Below are 13974 nucleotides of genomic sequence, written 5' to 3'. Positions count from 1 at the left end.
AGTGTCCCACAGATATCTGATCACCCTTTGCTGGCTTCTGATATACAGTGTGGATCCCAGCAGGAAGTTGTAAATTGCAGTGACTTGATTTGTGCTTAAGGACTGTGGGTGATTCATTTAATCACTGTCGCCTGAATCAATCGACATTGAAAGTTGGGTGCTGTCATGTGATGTTTCATTTTATTGCAGTGTTACTTAGTGACAGAATTGCCTATCCCAATTAGAGTTGGTAAGTGAGGACTACCTGTATACTTACTGTAAATTTGCAACAATTATGTAAAATATATTTTTTTAAAAAAAATCCTTAGAAACAAATACAATAGTAACGAAAGGGTTTTTTAAAAAAATAAAAATAAGTTTTTGTAGTTGCTGTGCAAACCAGTATATGTGTTTAACGCTTTAAATTTGTATATATAAATTTAATTGTCTGTGTATCTATGTCTGTCTGTGTGCATCCACATTCATTTATCTCTCTCAATCCCTCTCTCTGAGGATACTCACCCACAGAAAGGAACTGTCAGTCACTTTGCTATAAGGAAAATAGGACGGGCACCATAACACCATTATCCTATGGGAGGATATAATGGCCTGCAATCCAGACTGAACACCTTGCAAGCTGTTGGCAATCCTGTCAATAAGATACCTGGTTTAGAATCAAGTCATAAGACCATTTTAACGGGTAAGTACAGATGTATCCTAAGACAGGTATTGTACGTATTATTTTACTTGATGCTTTTTATGCTTTTGTTAAAAAAATAGATATAACTCTGAATTCAGTTCAACTTGGAACAAATTAACTATGTTCTCATGACACATTTACTATGGCAGTTCCAAACTGCAAACCCACAACTTCCATAGGCAGGCTGTTCCACTGTTGTACAAACTTTTTTCTGAAATTAAACCCAGGTAGCTATAATTTGTGACCATGATTTCTGGTCCTCATTTCTGTGGCAATAGAAAATTAGGCACCCTTGTATGTACCTGAACATTGGAATAATATTTCACCTCAGTCTTCTATTTTCCTGATTATATTTCCTTTCTTTAGCCTGACCTTATAGGGTACCTCCTCAAGCCACTGGATCTTCAACCACTTTTCTCTAGATATGTTCTGAGCTGGCAATTTCTTTCTGGAATGATAATATAAGAATTGCATGATTTCACTCGTGTATAGGAGAAGGGAAAAAAGACATCATACTTCTTTGGTGCAGAACTTCTTCTAATGCAACACAGAACTACACCAGCCCTTCTAGGAACTCACTCAGACTAGTGGTCATGTACAACTTGTTCAGAACAACCACACCAAATGCTTGTCTGATGCAGTGTTTCCAAACCAGGAATCTCCCATCTTGTATGGATGCTATACATTTTTTTTCTTACTAAATATAATACCTTATACTTATCCTAGTTGAAGGATTTGCTCTCAGCTCAGTCTATCAAGCTATCTAGAATAGATGGCAATCTCATTCTGTCACTCTGGTGGTAAACTACACCTTCCAGTTTTGTGTCCCAATTTTGTCAAGCACCATATCAACTCCATTATATAGGTCATGAATAAAAATGTTAAATAATGCAGGTCCTAAGACAGACCCAACCTAGTTCTTTTCAGTTCAAGCCATCAGTGCTGAATCTGTGAGTGTGGTTAGATAGCCAGTTGTGGACCCATCTTATTGTAGCATCATCCAAACCACACTTCAATAGCTTGTCAACAAGAATGTCATCTGAAATCTTCTCAAAAGCTTTTATTTATTTTTTTATACTATACCTGCAGCATTCCCCTTATCTATTACAGTAATTACCTGTCAAAGAAGGAAATAGGATTTGTCACGCATTTAGGCTGTTTGTAATCATGCCATTAGACATGGCCTACTGTGGAATGATAGTCTGGATTCCCAGGAGGGAGGGGCTGCATTGCAGAGGGCCAAGAGGAAGCAAACTATGGAAAGTTTAGTCAGGCGAAAGAAAGTTTAAAAAGTTCTTTCCTACCAGTTCCCAGAATATATCTATAGCGATGCAAATAGTTGCTTTAGTTTGACAAGATTTCTGTCTATAGGCGAGGAACAATAAGGTAAGGGAGTAATTCCACATGTCTTTCTTAGATCTTGGGGTCTGACATGACCTTGGACTTGCAACAATTGGGTAGAGTAGCTGAAATCTCTCACAACACTTCATGGTTATCTGAAGCTTCAGTTGTCTACTCTTCATTTGGCTCTTGTAGTATATTAATTTGTAGCCGATTCCTGCAAGTTATTCCATCGGTTGACTTGCCTGTTTATCAAAAGCCAAATATTTTCACCGTTCATGTTATTCCAAGTTCGGTGACCTCTCTATAGGTATGTTCAATCTTGATAGGCAATGCTAGGTCACTTTCTCACCTGAGTTCTGTTTTCCTTCTCCTTTATTATGTCTTTATGTTCTTTTGACTCTATAAGTTGCTTTGGAACAACTGGTGGATTACATGTTTAAATAAATATATTTAGTAAAAAAATGAATTCATACCTAGAAATAGTCTTGTTTTTCCTCCTAAGTGCAATTGTGTAATTATGACCTGGGAGGCTGCAGTTTGATAGATATCTGAATTATTTCAGAGGCAACACCCAATTAAGTTTTCATTCAACCTATGCACGCACACCTCAACTGTTCCATGATTTCCAATTCATTCTATATTCCCATATTTTAAATAGAAAAAAAAGTCATGTCAAACTATGTGCATGTACTTTAACTCACTTAAATCATAGCTAAACCAAATTTGCTTTTACCTCTACCTACCAAATGTTCAGTGAAGTTGAAACCATGCTTTTCCCCCCTCCAAGCTTTATCAACACTGTTCTCCGAATAGTACACGGATTGCAGGAACCTGGTTCTGATCATTAGGAACAATTTCGTTTTGTACCCATGAAATCTGCCTAGGGAAAGAGGACAGCTCCCTTCTGTTTTTGTTTTTATTAAAGAAGAAGGAGTTGTAAATCTTGCAGATAGACTACAAATCATGCCCGGAAGATTGACTGGCAAATCCCGATTTACATTTTCATTTGACTCCTTGGCAGAAGTTACACCAGTTAAACTGGTATAACATCCATGCTTATAGTCCCTGTTTACTTCCTGTCACATATTTTAGCAGACACCAATACATAGAACCGCCTTTTCTAACTTTGTGTCCTCCAGATGTGTTGAAGTGCAAATCGCGCATCTCTCAGTCAATGTCCCAGTGGGGAGCAGACATCTGGCAAAGGTGCTGCTGAAAGATGCATTCACCCTGGCATGTAGCAGAAGGAGACATCTGTAGACTTTGAAATCTTCAATAAAGCAAGTGAAAATACAAGGAGGGAAAATTTTTTTTATTTATTTGCTAGCTTGCTTACTAGATGTATATGCATCTTCAATCAACAAGTGACTCTGAGTAGCTCACGCAGTTCTTGCAATGGTGAATTTTAAAAAGTAAAAACTCATAAAAACGTTGCCAACCCACAATGGCAATTAATCCAGAACAAAAAACATAGTGCCTTGAAATTCCATACTCAACAAATGTTCCCTTGCAGGAGGAACCATCCCGGCTTGCTGAAACAGGTTGGTATTAATGGCCTTGTAGCGCACCAAAAGCCTGAGATTACTTTCGCTCCAGGGAGAGAGACATACTGTTCCAAAAAAGAGGACAGCAACAGAGAAGACCTGCCTCTGAGGTCCTTGTTAAACACATTTCCTAAAGGTAAGAACCTGGAGGAAGTCCCCCTCCTTTTAAATCTCAATGGAGGGGTAGAGGGCAAAGGAAAAAGACAGTCCCCAAAATACCCACATCAGAAACCTTAAAAGATTTTAAATATGACATTATATGATATGAATTATATTCAAAAGTGTTCGCATAACTAATGCAGCTATCAGCATAGTGATGTTACACAAGTAAACCAATTAATATATATATATAGCAACTTGAACGAGGACCTTCTTGATTGATTGCAGCTTCTGAGTGCTCATCAAGGGCAGCCCCATGTTTAGGGCATTACAATAGACAAGGAGTAGGCAACCTTGGCTCTTTTATGACTCGTGAATTTCAACTCCCAGAATTCTTGAGCCAGCATGGCTGGCTCAGGAATTCTGGGAGTTGAAGTCCACAAGTCATAAGAGAGTCAAGGTTGCCTACCCCTGCAATAGACCAATTGAAAGTTGACAATCCCAGGTGACTATGAGTCACTGAAAGTAACTATGAGTATGGTTCTAAATCTGGAAAAGTATAATTGGTTTATACAGTATGCTGCAACCGGACAAAGACCTCCTAGCCACAGTTGCCATCTGCTCCTCAAGCAGGAGCTGTGAGTCTAGAACAGGGGTGTGGAACCTTGGCTCTTTTATGACTTGTGGACTTCAACTCCCAGAATTTAACTTCTGGGAGTTAAAGTCCACAAGTCATAAAAGAGCCAAGGTTCCACACCCCTGATCTAGAAGGATTGGCAGATTTTGGATCAGTTAACATGTACACCCTCAGAAATCTTCAGAATAGGATCAGGTCAGAAATTCTATCCCTGCAAAAACTTCCATGTCCAAATGTGGGTTGTAAAAATGTCATTTTTATATTGAGTTGTTATCATCTTCTCATCCTGAAGGCTGAAATATCTGAGCGTGTATGTTTAGTAGAGTAATATTACAAACTTGAGGGCCCCTCACTTTGAAGTTACTTTTAGAAGTCTTTAACAAGGGACGGAAAGTATTTCTGTCACTCATGTCATTCTAAGCTAATGTATTAATAGCATCTCTGTGATGTCTTGCACTTCAGCAAATACACTGTGCATTTTGTTTTACAGTGGGAATATGGAACTGGGGCGCCTCTGTCTAATACCAGCCTCAGCAAGCATAGCTTCTGAGCCGGATTAACTAAAGATGGAAACCAAAACACCTGACGAGCCATAGGATCCCCATGTCTGATCATGAATTAATAAAAAGAATTGATGTCTGTCAGTTGAATCAGTTCTGCTTTACTATAGGCCTTTCTGGTCAAGTAGAGGTATGTTCTAAATGCATTTAGACCTGAATCTAGTATGTTATAATCTTTCAGAAATTAGGATACATCTCCCATTGCCATGCCAGCTATGCTGAGTTGGATGTAATGAGAACTTAAGTCCAACAATACCTATTTTGGCCTAATTATTGCTGCATTACCCATTACCAGTGATAACATGGGCCTATCCAGCTATAGTAATTTCACCGTTTTGCTAACAGTTTTGCTAACTGTTCTGAAATAACAGGAATGCTTGCCAAGGAAAGAGGAAGTTGGATTTTCATCCTATGCACTTAGATGCAGTTTGAGCGCTAGTAAAATATATATTCGCCACAATTATGCTTGCTATAAAATAAAGATGGGCATGTTTCCAGCCATAGCTGCACTTTCTCTTATAATTGAATTATCATCTGCAAAAACTCAGGGACAAAACCTCAAGATCTACTTTACAGGAAACTAAAAAAAAAAAAAATGATCATGGGAGCATTGAACATGTGGTTCCGGATTTTAATACTTAATGTTTAATTTATTTACTCTTTTCTCATTCATATGCAAAGTAGACAATCTGTCTTTATTAAGAAGATGTTTTCTTAGTGTCTGCCCCAGTATAATGCATTACTAATCAGGAGGGCAGCCGGGAGACCCAAGGAGGCGATGCTCTGACAAACATGAAACTGGAATGCAGCTGAGCCCAGACTGAGCACTGAAGACAGTTTCAGTCCATAAAGAATCACATCCTTCCAGTTACATGAACTGAGGGGAAAAAATTTTTAAAAAATTAAGAGGAGGCCATGAGCTCGCAAGAAACATTTGGTGCCTTCTTCATTTCAAACTAGTGAGCCTTCTTGCTCCTTTCGTGTTATAGTCATCACACAAGGGTGAAAGATACACTTTGATAATATTCAGTTGGAGACATAATTTTAAGCCTTTCTGTTCCTTGTTCTAAGGAGGTTTTAGACATTAGCCCAGTGGCACCACTGCTGCTTGTCTTCAAGTTGTCTTCAAATATTTTAGAGTTACTGGATCTGGAATTGCTTCCTCCCAGCTCTTCAGTCACTTGTTTTCTTATTCAAAGAACAAGAAAGAGAGAAGGAAACACCAACTAGATAGTAGGGAAGCAAGAAAGAGGTTGGGCCAAATTGCTGAGAGACTAGACTAGACTAGACTAGACTAGACTAGACTAGAATAGAATAGAATAGGAGTTGGAAGGAACCTTGGAGGTCATCTAGTCCAACGCCCTGCTCAGGAAGGAAACCCTATACCAGGGGTAGGCAACCCAAAACACTCAAAGAGCCACTTGGACCCATTTCCCACCAAAAACAAAACACTGGGAGCCGCAAAACCCTTTTGATATCTAAAATGAAGATAACACTGCATATATCCTTTTTTACCTTTAGTATAGGTATGTGTGTGTTTGTGTGTGTGTGTGTGTGTATGTGTGTGTGTGTGTATATATATATATGTGTGTGTGTGTGTATACACATACATACATACATACACACACACACACACACACACACAGGTAAAAAAAGGATATATGCAGTGTTATCTTCATTTTAGATGTCAAAAGGGTCTCTCTCTCTCTCTGTCTCTCTCTCTCCCTCCCTCTCTATCTGCCCTTGGTCTCCCACTCCTCTTCCCCCACTCTCTCTCTTTCTCTCTCTTTCCTCTCTCTCTCTCTCTCCCTCCATCTCTCTCTCTTTCTCTCTCTCTCTTTCTCTCCCCCCCTCTCTATCTGCTGCTCACCTGGCAAGCTTCAAGCTGTTGTCCACAAGCTCAGGGGTAGGCAACCTCGTCTCTTTTATGACTCATGGACTTCAACTCCCAGAATTCCTGAGTCAGCCTAGCTGGGCTAGCTAGCTCTCTCCTGCCTTTCCTGCTTCCTGCTTCCTGCAGAGACGCAGCAAAGGGAGGAGCTCCGCCCAGTAAGCTTTTCAGCTCCTCGGAGAACACTGTGAGTGCACGCTCTTTTACACATACACACACACAAAAACACAAACACACACAGAGAGGGGGGGGCAGGGAAGCGCAATTGCCTCTCTCTGTCTCTCTCTGCAGAGGCAGAGGAGGCTGGGAGCCACAAGGGAAGACTCAAAGAGCCGCATGCGGCTCCAGAGCCACAGGTTGCCGACCTGTGCCCTATACCATTTCAGACAAATGGCTATCCAGTCTCTTCTTTAAAACTTCCAGTGTTGGAGCATTCACAACTTCTGGAGGCAAGTTGTTCCACTGATTAATTGTTTTCTCAGGAAATTTCTCCTTAGTTCTAGTTTGCTTCTCTCCTTGGCTAGCTTCCATCCATTGCTTCTTGTCCTGCCCTCTGGTGCTTTGGAGAATAGCTTGACTCCTTCTTTTTTGCGGCAACCCCTAAGATATTGGAACACTGCTGTCATATGCTGTAGCCACATCTTTTTTCTGCTTGGTCCCCCTTATATGTCTTAATCCTGCCCCCATCTTGTGAGTGAAATGGGGGCAGGATTGTCTTAGCTGTACCCACGCTAAAGTAGCATTTTCTTCTTATTCCAATTTTGCCCAATACACAGTAGTTTCAAAATCTATAAAATCCTTTTGGTTTTCTCACCTGTAACTTTTGGGGAGTCTGATGATTAGCAAGAATTAGGAACCAATAGAAGTAGTATAGGAATAATCAATAGGGACAGCAAAATACATTCCAATATGGTTTTCCACTGACTTGGATGGCTGGTGGGAAGGCCCATGGTATTGTTATGAAAAGGCACATGACAATATTTATCTATTTTTCATCCTGCTAGTGGCTGCTAGTCCAGATACAAAGCAAATCTTAAACAACATGTTCTGAAGGGACCGAACCTTACCTAGGCCAGAACATATGAGATTGCCCTGGTGTCATGGTTCCGACAGATGAAACTCTTCAAAAGAACTTTGAGGCATTGTTTACCTTAAAGAATCTTTTATTCAAGAAACAAAGTATTGGCATTACATAGTTAAAATCAAAAACTAAATTCCCCTCCCCTGGATACAAAGTAACAAAGTGCAATTCCCTCCTCCAATAAACAGTCATAAATCACATTCCCCAATTAGCTTGAAGTGCGGGCTTTCTCCCCAGTTCTCCAGCCCACCAAAACACTATCAGCTCTGGGCCCAATGTCCTTGGGTTCCCTTGGCTACGTTATTATTGTTATGACTAGCTGGACTGTCATTCCTATTCCCCCTCCCAGCATCGACTAATTCCAAAAGCAATAGAGAAAATGGCTGCATTTCCATCTGTTGTCAAAGCAAGAACATCCAATGTTAGCAGCGTTGACACCTGGTACAAATGTCTGCACAAAGAGGGGAATGGTGAATCAGAGGAAGTCTGTTTCAATAGCTTAAATAAACCACAGAAGCCATCGTTGTCAATGACACAGCTATCATGGATCATCTTATTTCATTTCCAGAAAGTAGGTCTATCACAGACCCAGAGATCTCCTTAGCATAAACAATCATCACTGAATATATAAATGAGTTCATTCAATTGAGAAATGTATAATGATGCATCAGGCTTGAGCTTGCTACATTCCTGTCTGCATAATAAAACCTTATCAAGGTATCATATTTACTTAGTAACCCTAGAATATTGATCCTTTTAAAAGAATCTGAAACAATTTCCACACTATGCCTCTGGCTATTAATTACTATCTTCTTTGTATTTGCCCAAAGTATGTCTGCTTACAAAACCCATTTGGGAGCTTAACTCTCCGTCACAGTGGGCAATGGCAAGACACTATGAGAGGCAATGGATCAAATCCTGAAGTCAGACCTGCCTTACTGTGCCAGATCAGTTGGTGACCCAGTGAAGAGCAAGGGCAGCAAAGCCAGAGGAATCCGCCAATTGCTTTAGTAGACATTTGCAAATGGTTTAATGGGAAATGGGAAGCCAGCCAATTTGCCTTGGTGCATCCTAGCCAGTGTAAGCCATACTGGGACAGATGAACCAATGGTCTTACTGGGAACAGCCTGTCCCAGTTTTCTTCCTGCTGTTTGTAGTCTCTCCTAAGAATGTTGATTCTCCAGGAGGATGAGATACGTTAGAAACTTAAACAAGTTCTTTGTTTATCAGGAAAAAAATGTTTGTGCTGACATAATAAACAAGGTCTCTGTCCTCAGTTGGACAATGTAGGTTCTGGTTCACTGACCACTAACTTTAGAATACCCCTCTTGAAAGAATGACTAGAAGAATATCTGAAGCAGTCAACCTGGCCAGTGATTATGCTTGTCAGGAAAACAGAAACTTTAGTTTAACAAAGATTGGGAATAGGTATGCAAAAGAACTAAAAATGTGCATTTTTAAATAGTCCCCATCCTGTTATTTTAAGCTCAGTGCAGAGTGCAGGCTATCTTAGCAATCTGTTTCTAAAACTCAGTATCCATTTTCTAAAACAATATTAGTTAATATTAATCAGAGGAAAGCAATTCTCTGGCTTCTGAGGTTACATTTCATGTATGGCTGCTCTCCAGCCCATATAATATCTCCACATAGCTACACAGGAAACAAAGACTAGGGACTGGAGAAAGTCTTCGAAAGGCCATAAAAATAAAGATAAAGTTCATTGTATAGTAAAAGCATTCACATGACAAGCCCAGCATAAACTCACCTTTGCAGCTGTCTTAGACAAGCATAACACAAATAGACTAGATGGGCAAGTTACCAGGACAAGAGCCTCCCTTAACATCTTTTTATGGAGCAGGGCTGTTCAAAGTTGGCCCTTTTATGACTTGTGGACTTCAACTCCCAGAATTCCTCAGCCAGCACATTTATGCTGGCTGAGGAATTCTGGGAGTTGAAGTCCACAAGTTATAAAAGGGCCAAGTTTGAACACCCCTGTTATAGAGGATGGACAATAGTGAAAGGAAATATAGGCCTCCTGCTAGTTTAGTCTTTCAGGAAGATAGCATGACAAATAGGGGTGACTATCTAGGTCTAGGAGAATGGTAGACTTTATTTCTCAGTCAAAGAATAATAGAAAATTGGTACAATCCTGGTGGAGGAGGTGAATATCAAGGATACAGTATTTATTGTGATTTTAAAATGAATTAATGAAATTAATGTTATTATAAAATTATGAAAATATTTTTTATTAATTTTTCATGTTTCTCTCTCTCTCTCTCTCTCTCTCTCTCTCTCTCTCTCTCTCTCTCTCTCTCAAGCATTTCAAAAGGTTGCTTAACAGCCTCATTCAAATGGAACTGTAAAACAGATAAGGGGACACTTGACACTCATGATCAAGAACTATAAGATTGGTTTGAAATCCATCAGATCCTTAACTTTAAAGCATTACAAAGTTCATTATAGTTTTAAGATATGAATGTACTTTTGAATTGCATACCGGAAATTTGGAATATTACTCTACGAGGAACTGTGAATTGATCCAATGTGGAGAAGAGCAAACTGTTCAAAGTCAGAAAGATAGAGGCTTCCCAGATTTATAATCTCAACATTATGTGTTCTCAACACATAATTTTGGATATGTGTTTAGTTTCTGTCTATGAACTGGCTCTTTACCACTGTATTGGAAAGACTGATGAATATTATCTAATGTGGTTAAAGTTTAATGATGTATAGGAAAAAATGTTATCGAATTATTATGTGTACCCTAATATGCTTTGGTTTCCTTTTATTTTTGTTGTTCTGTTGGTGTTTTTGTGTTCTTTTCTTCTTTTGCATACATTAAAGCAGGGCTTTTTTTCTCACAGAATGCCCAGAATGGAGTTCCAGCACCTTTTTTGGATGGAACCTTGTAGGATAGGCAAGGCGGGTTGTATGACGTTTGTGAGTTCTGGCACTTTTTTTTTTTTTTTTAGAAAAAAAGCACTGTATTAAAGCATAACATAAAAGAAATGAAAAATGTTGCTTGTTTCAAAACTAGCCTTACTTTCCTTAAATATATACACTGCTGGGGCTGCAAATTCTGTTTTCAACATGAGATCAACGTCTTGGTGATTAAACCATGTTGTAATGGGGACTTGCCATTGTACACATTAAGGAAATGCTGTTTAAAGGCAGCAGTAGAAGAAGGGAGAAAAAAAGTGCTCAGACTTCTCGCAGGGTTAGTGTCCACACTCAGGGACTTCATTCTTGGGGATATCTAGAATGGTCCCCAAAACAGCTTGGAGATTAGAGAAGTTTGCAGGAAGAGGGTCAAGAAAAAGAAGACTGGGGGTATATAACCCTGTTGTCCACGAGCACCCTGTTGTCCAGGGAAGGTCCTGGAACCTCGTAAAATTGTTTGCCTTGTTTTACAGCCAGCAACTCTCAGCAATTTTTCTTCTTCTGAGCAGAGGAAGAGAGGGAGGGCACTTTATTGCTCCATTCACAACACCAGTTTTATACCCATTTGAACTCAGCCCTACCAGGTTTCCCTACCTTAGGTCAAAAATAGAATATTCTTTAGAACAGAATATTCTTTATTGGCCAAGTATGATTGGACACACAAGGAATTTGTCTCTGATGCATAAGCTCTCAGTGTACATGCAAGCAGCAAAGTGATAAATCATAAGATACAATCATAAATCATAAGATACAAACAACAAAATGATATAATATAAGATACCACTAGAAGAAGGTAATAGAAAAGATGAGAAGTATAATAGCAACAGAGCCATACTACATGGGTAAATATCTTTAGGCCTAAGACAGTGCTGTGGGAATTGGTTGTTCAGCAGAGTGATGGCATGAGGGAAAAACTGTCCCTCTGTGTAGTTGTTTTGGCATGTAATGTCCTATTGCAGTGTACTGAAGGGAAGAGTTGAAACAGTTTTTGTCCAGGATACGAGGGGTCTGTAGATATTTTCTCAGCCCTCCTTCTGGTTCATGCAGTATTCAGGTCCTGAAAAAAAAGCATTCCAGTCAGCAAGTAGTTAAGCAACCAAAGTCTTAGTGCCTTTTAAAATGGATTCAGAAGTGATGGGAAATGGAAAGGTTGATCATCTCAGTATGGTTTTGACAATGATGCTTGTTCCAGATAAAAATCTGATGTAACAGTACCTTCTAGAAGGGCTGAAAGTACTAATTTCAGGAATCTAATCCACCTTTTTCAACATTTTTTGGGCCGCATCCCTAAAAAAGCTATCCAAGGATGCCTAGCCAGCCTGAGCATCTCTGGAATTCTAAAAGGTACAATTTTCACACATCTGGAGTGCGTTACACTGGGAAAAACTGATCTATTTTGAATAACCTAGATTCCTTGGATTCTATCGATTCATTTGTTGTGTAGATATCCAGCACATACATGTACCGGTATATTGTGCACCTATATTGCTCTGAAATATGGAAAACCATATAACTTTATACAAATTTAATCAAAAGTAAACTCTATAAAATCAACACAGTACATGCCATCGTACCTACCTTGTAAGCTAAATAGAGACAGAGAAAAAAATTTCTGTGCTTGATCCAGAATCTGACTGGCTGACATCAAGTAAGAAAGTAAGATTTAGTATAGATCAAGAGAAGTTTTGTCATCATTTTTGTCTTGCTGCTGGCATAAGGAATAAACCAGAAAAGCAATGCACATTTCTCACCTTAATTTCATGTGAAAAGATTTGAAAATACCCCCAATGAAAGAATGGATGGTAACATTGATGGAACTGGCTGAGATGGCAAGACTGACCCAGTAATGCATGTTTTAAAATAAATGCTGAAATATTCTGAATTAATCTCTTGCTCAGATCATTATTTACAGGTAGTAGACCAGAGGAATACTGTGGATATAATTTACTTGGACTTCAGTAAGGCATTTGATAAAGTAGACCACAACTTACTATTTGATAAGATAGAAAAATGTGGGTTAGACAATATCACCACCAGATGGATTCATAGCTGACTGGCCGGCCATACTCAGCGTGTGGTCCTCAATAGAACTGCATCCACATGGATTGAAGTGTGTAGTGGGGTGCCCCAGGGCTCTGTTCTGGGCCCAGTGCTCTTCAACATCTTCATCAATGATTTGGATGAGGGGATAGATGTTGAGACTCTAGAAAGAGTGCAGAGAAGAGCAACAAAGATGATTAGGGGACTGGAGGCTAAAACATATAAGGAACAGTTGCTGTGATTGGGTATGTCTAGTTTAATGAAGAGAAGGACTAGGAGTGACATGATAGTAGTGTTCCAATATCTCAGGGGTTGCCACAAAGAAGAGGGAGTCAACCTATTCCCCAAAGCACCTGAGAGCAGGACAAGAAGCAACAGTTGGAAACTAATCAAGGAGAGAAGCAGCTTAGAACTAAGAAGAAACTTCCTGACAGTTAGAACAATTAACCAGTGGAATAACTTGCCTCCAGAAGTAGTGAATGCTCCAACATTGGAAGTTTTTAAGAAGAGATTGGACAGCCATTTGTCTGAAATGGTATAGAGTTTCCTGCCTGAGCAGCAGGTTGGACTAGAAGACCTTCAAGGTCCCTTCCAACTGTGTTATTGTATTGTAATTATTTTTGGGTGTAGAGGTGAAAGCTGAAAAGTCTTCTTTACCAAAATCAAAATAGAAAATCCAATTATATAGAGAAGGAGAAGAAGGTTCCTTTCAGAAAAATAAAAGATGTTTGTTTTGTTTTACTAGGATTCATGCCATTATCTAAAAGCCCACAATGCGGAAGGAAGAGAGAAAAATGTTTTTCATCAAAATAATCAGAGGCATTTTGGCAACTACTTCTAAATGCTTGTTATTACTTGGATTCCTGATAAATAGATCTGCAAAACAGATCTAAACTGCAAAACAGTTTTTACGGTTAACTAAAACTTGAAATGGTAAGACAGCTCAAAGCAAAGAGTGCCAACCTGGTTAAGTTCCTGAAAGATGCTCCATATTTAATGATATACGGTATAAGCAAACAATTATGAATGTGCTTTGCTGTTCTATTCCTGAACAGTTCTAAGTGGCAAAGAAATACCAGTAATAGCTGACTCCTGCTTTACTGAACAGGAAACAATATCCATTGACTTAATCATGATTGGATACATTTATGTGAGTAGT

At 39.2% G+C, this 13974-nt stretch overlaps 1 long non-coding RNA gene across 2 annotated transcripts; it reads left to right on the top strand.

Annotated features, from left to right (window-relative positions):
• Nucleotides 1–384: 384 nt before the first annotated feature.
• On the top strand, nucleotides 385–10730 carry LOC120311642. 2 transcript variants are annotated; one of them, XR_005557688.1, is made up of 4 exons: nucleotides 385–679; nucleotides 3537–3703; nucleotides 4794–4993; nucleotides 10154–10730. It is a non-coding gene; the product is annotated as an uncharacterized LOC120311642 (long non-coding RNA). The 2 variants fall into 2 exon arrangements; XR_005557686.1 differs by lacking the exon at nucleotides 385–679 and having other exon boundaries at nucleotides 3169–3703.
• The last annotated feature ends 3244 nt before the right edge of the window (nucleotides 10731–13974 follow it).

Source organism: Crotalus tigris, unplaced genomic scaffold (genome assembly GCF_016545835.1).
Source record: "Crotalus tigris isolate CLP2741 ecotype Arizona unplaced genomic scaffold, ASM1654583v1 scf7180000017568.12009008, whole genome shotgun sequence".
Classification (NCBI taxonomy): Eukaryota; Metazoa; Chordata; class Lepidosauria; order Squamata; family Viperidae; genus Crotalus; species Crotalus tigris.
This window is presented reverse-complemented; position numbering and strand designations above follow the sequence as displayed.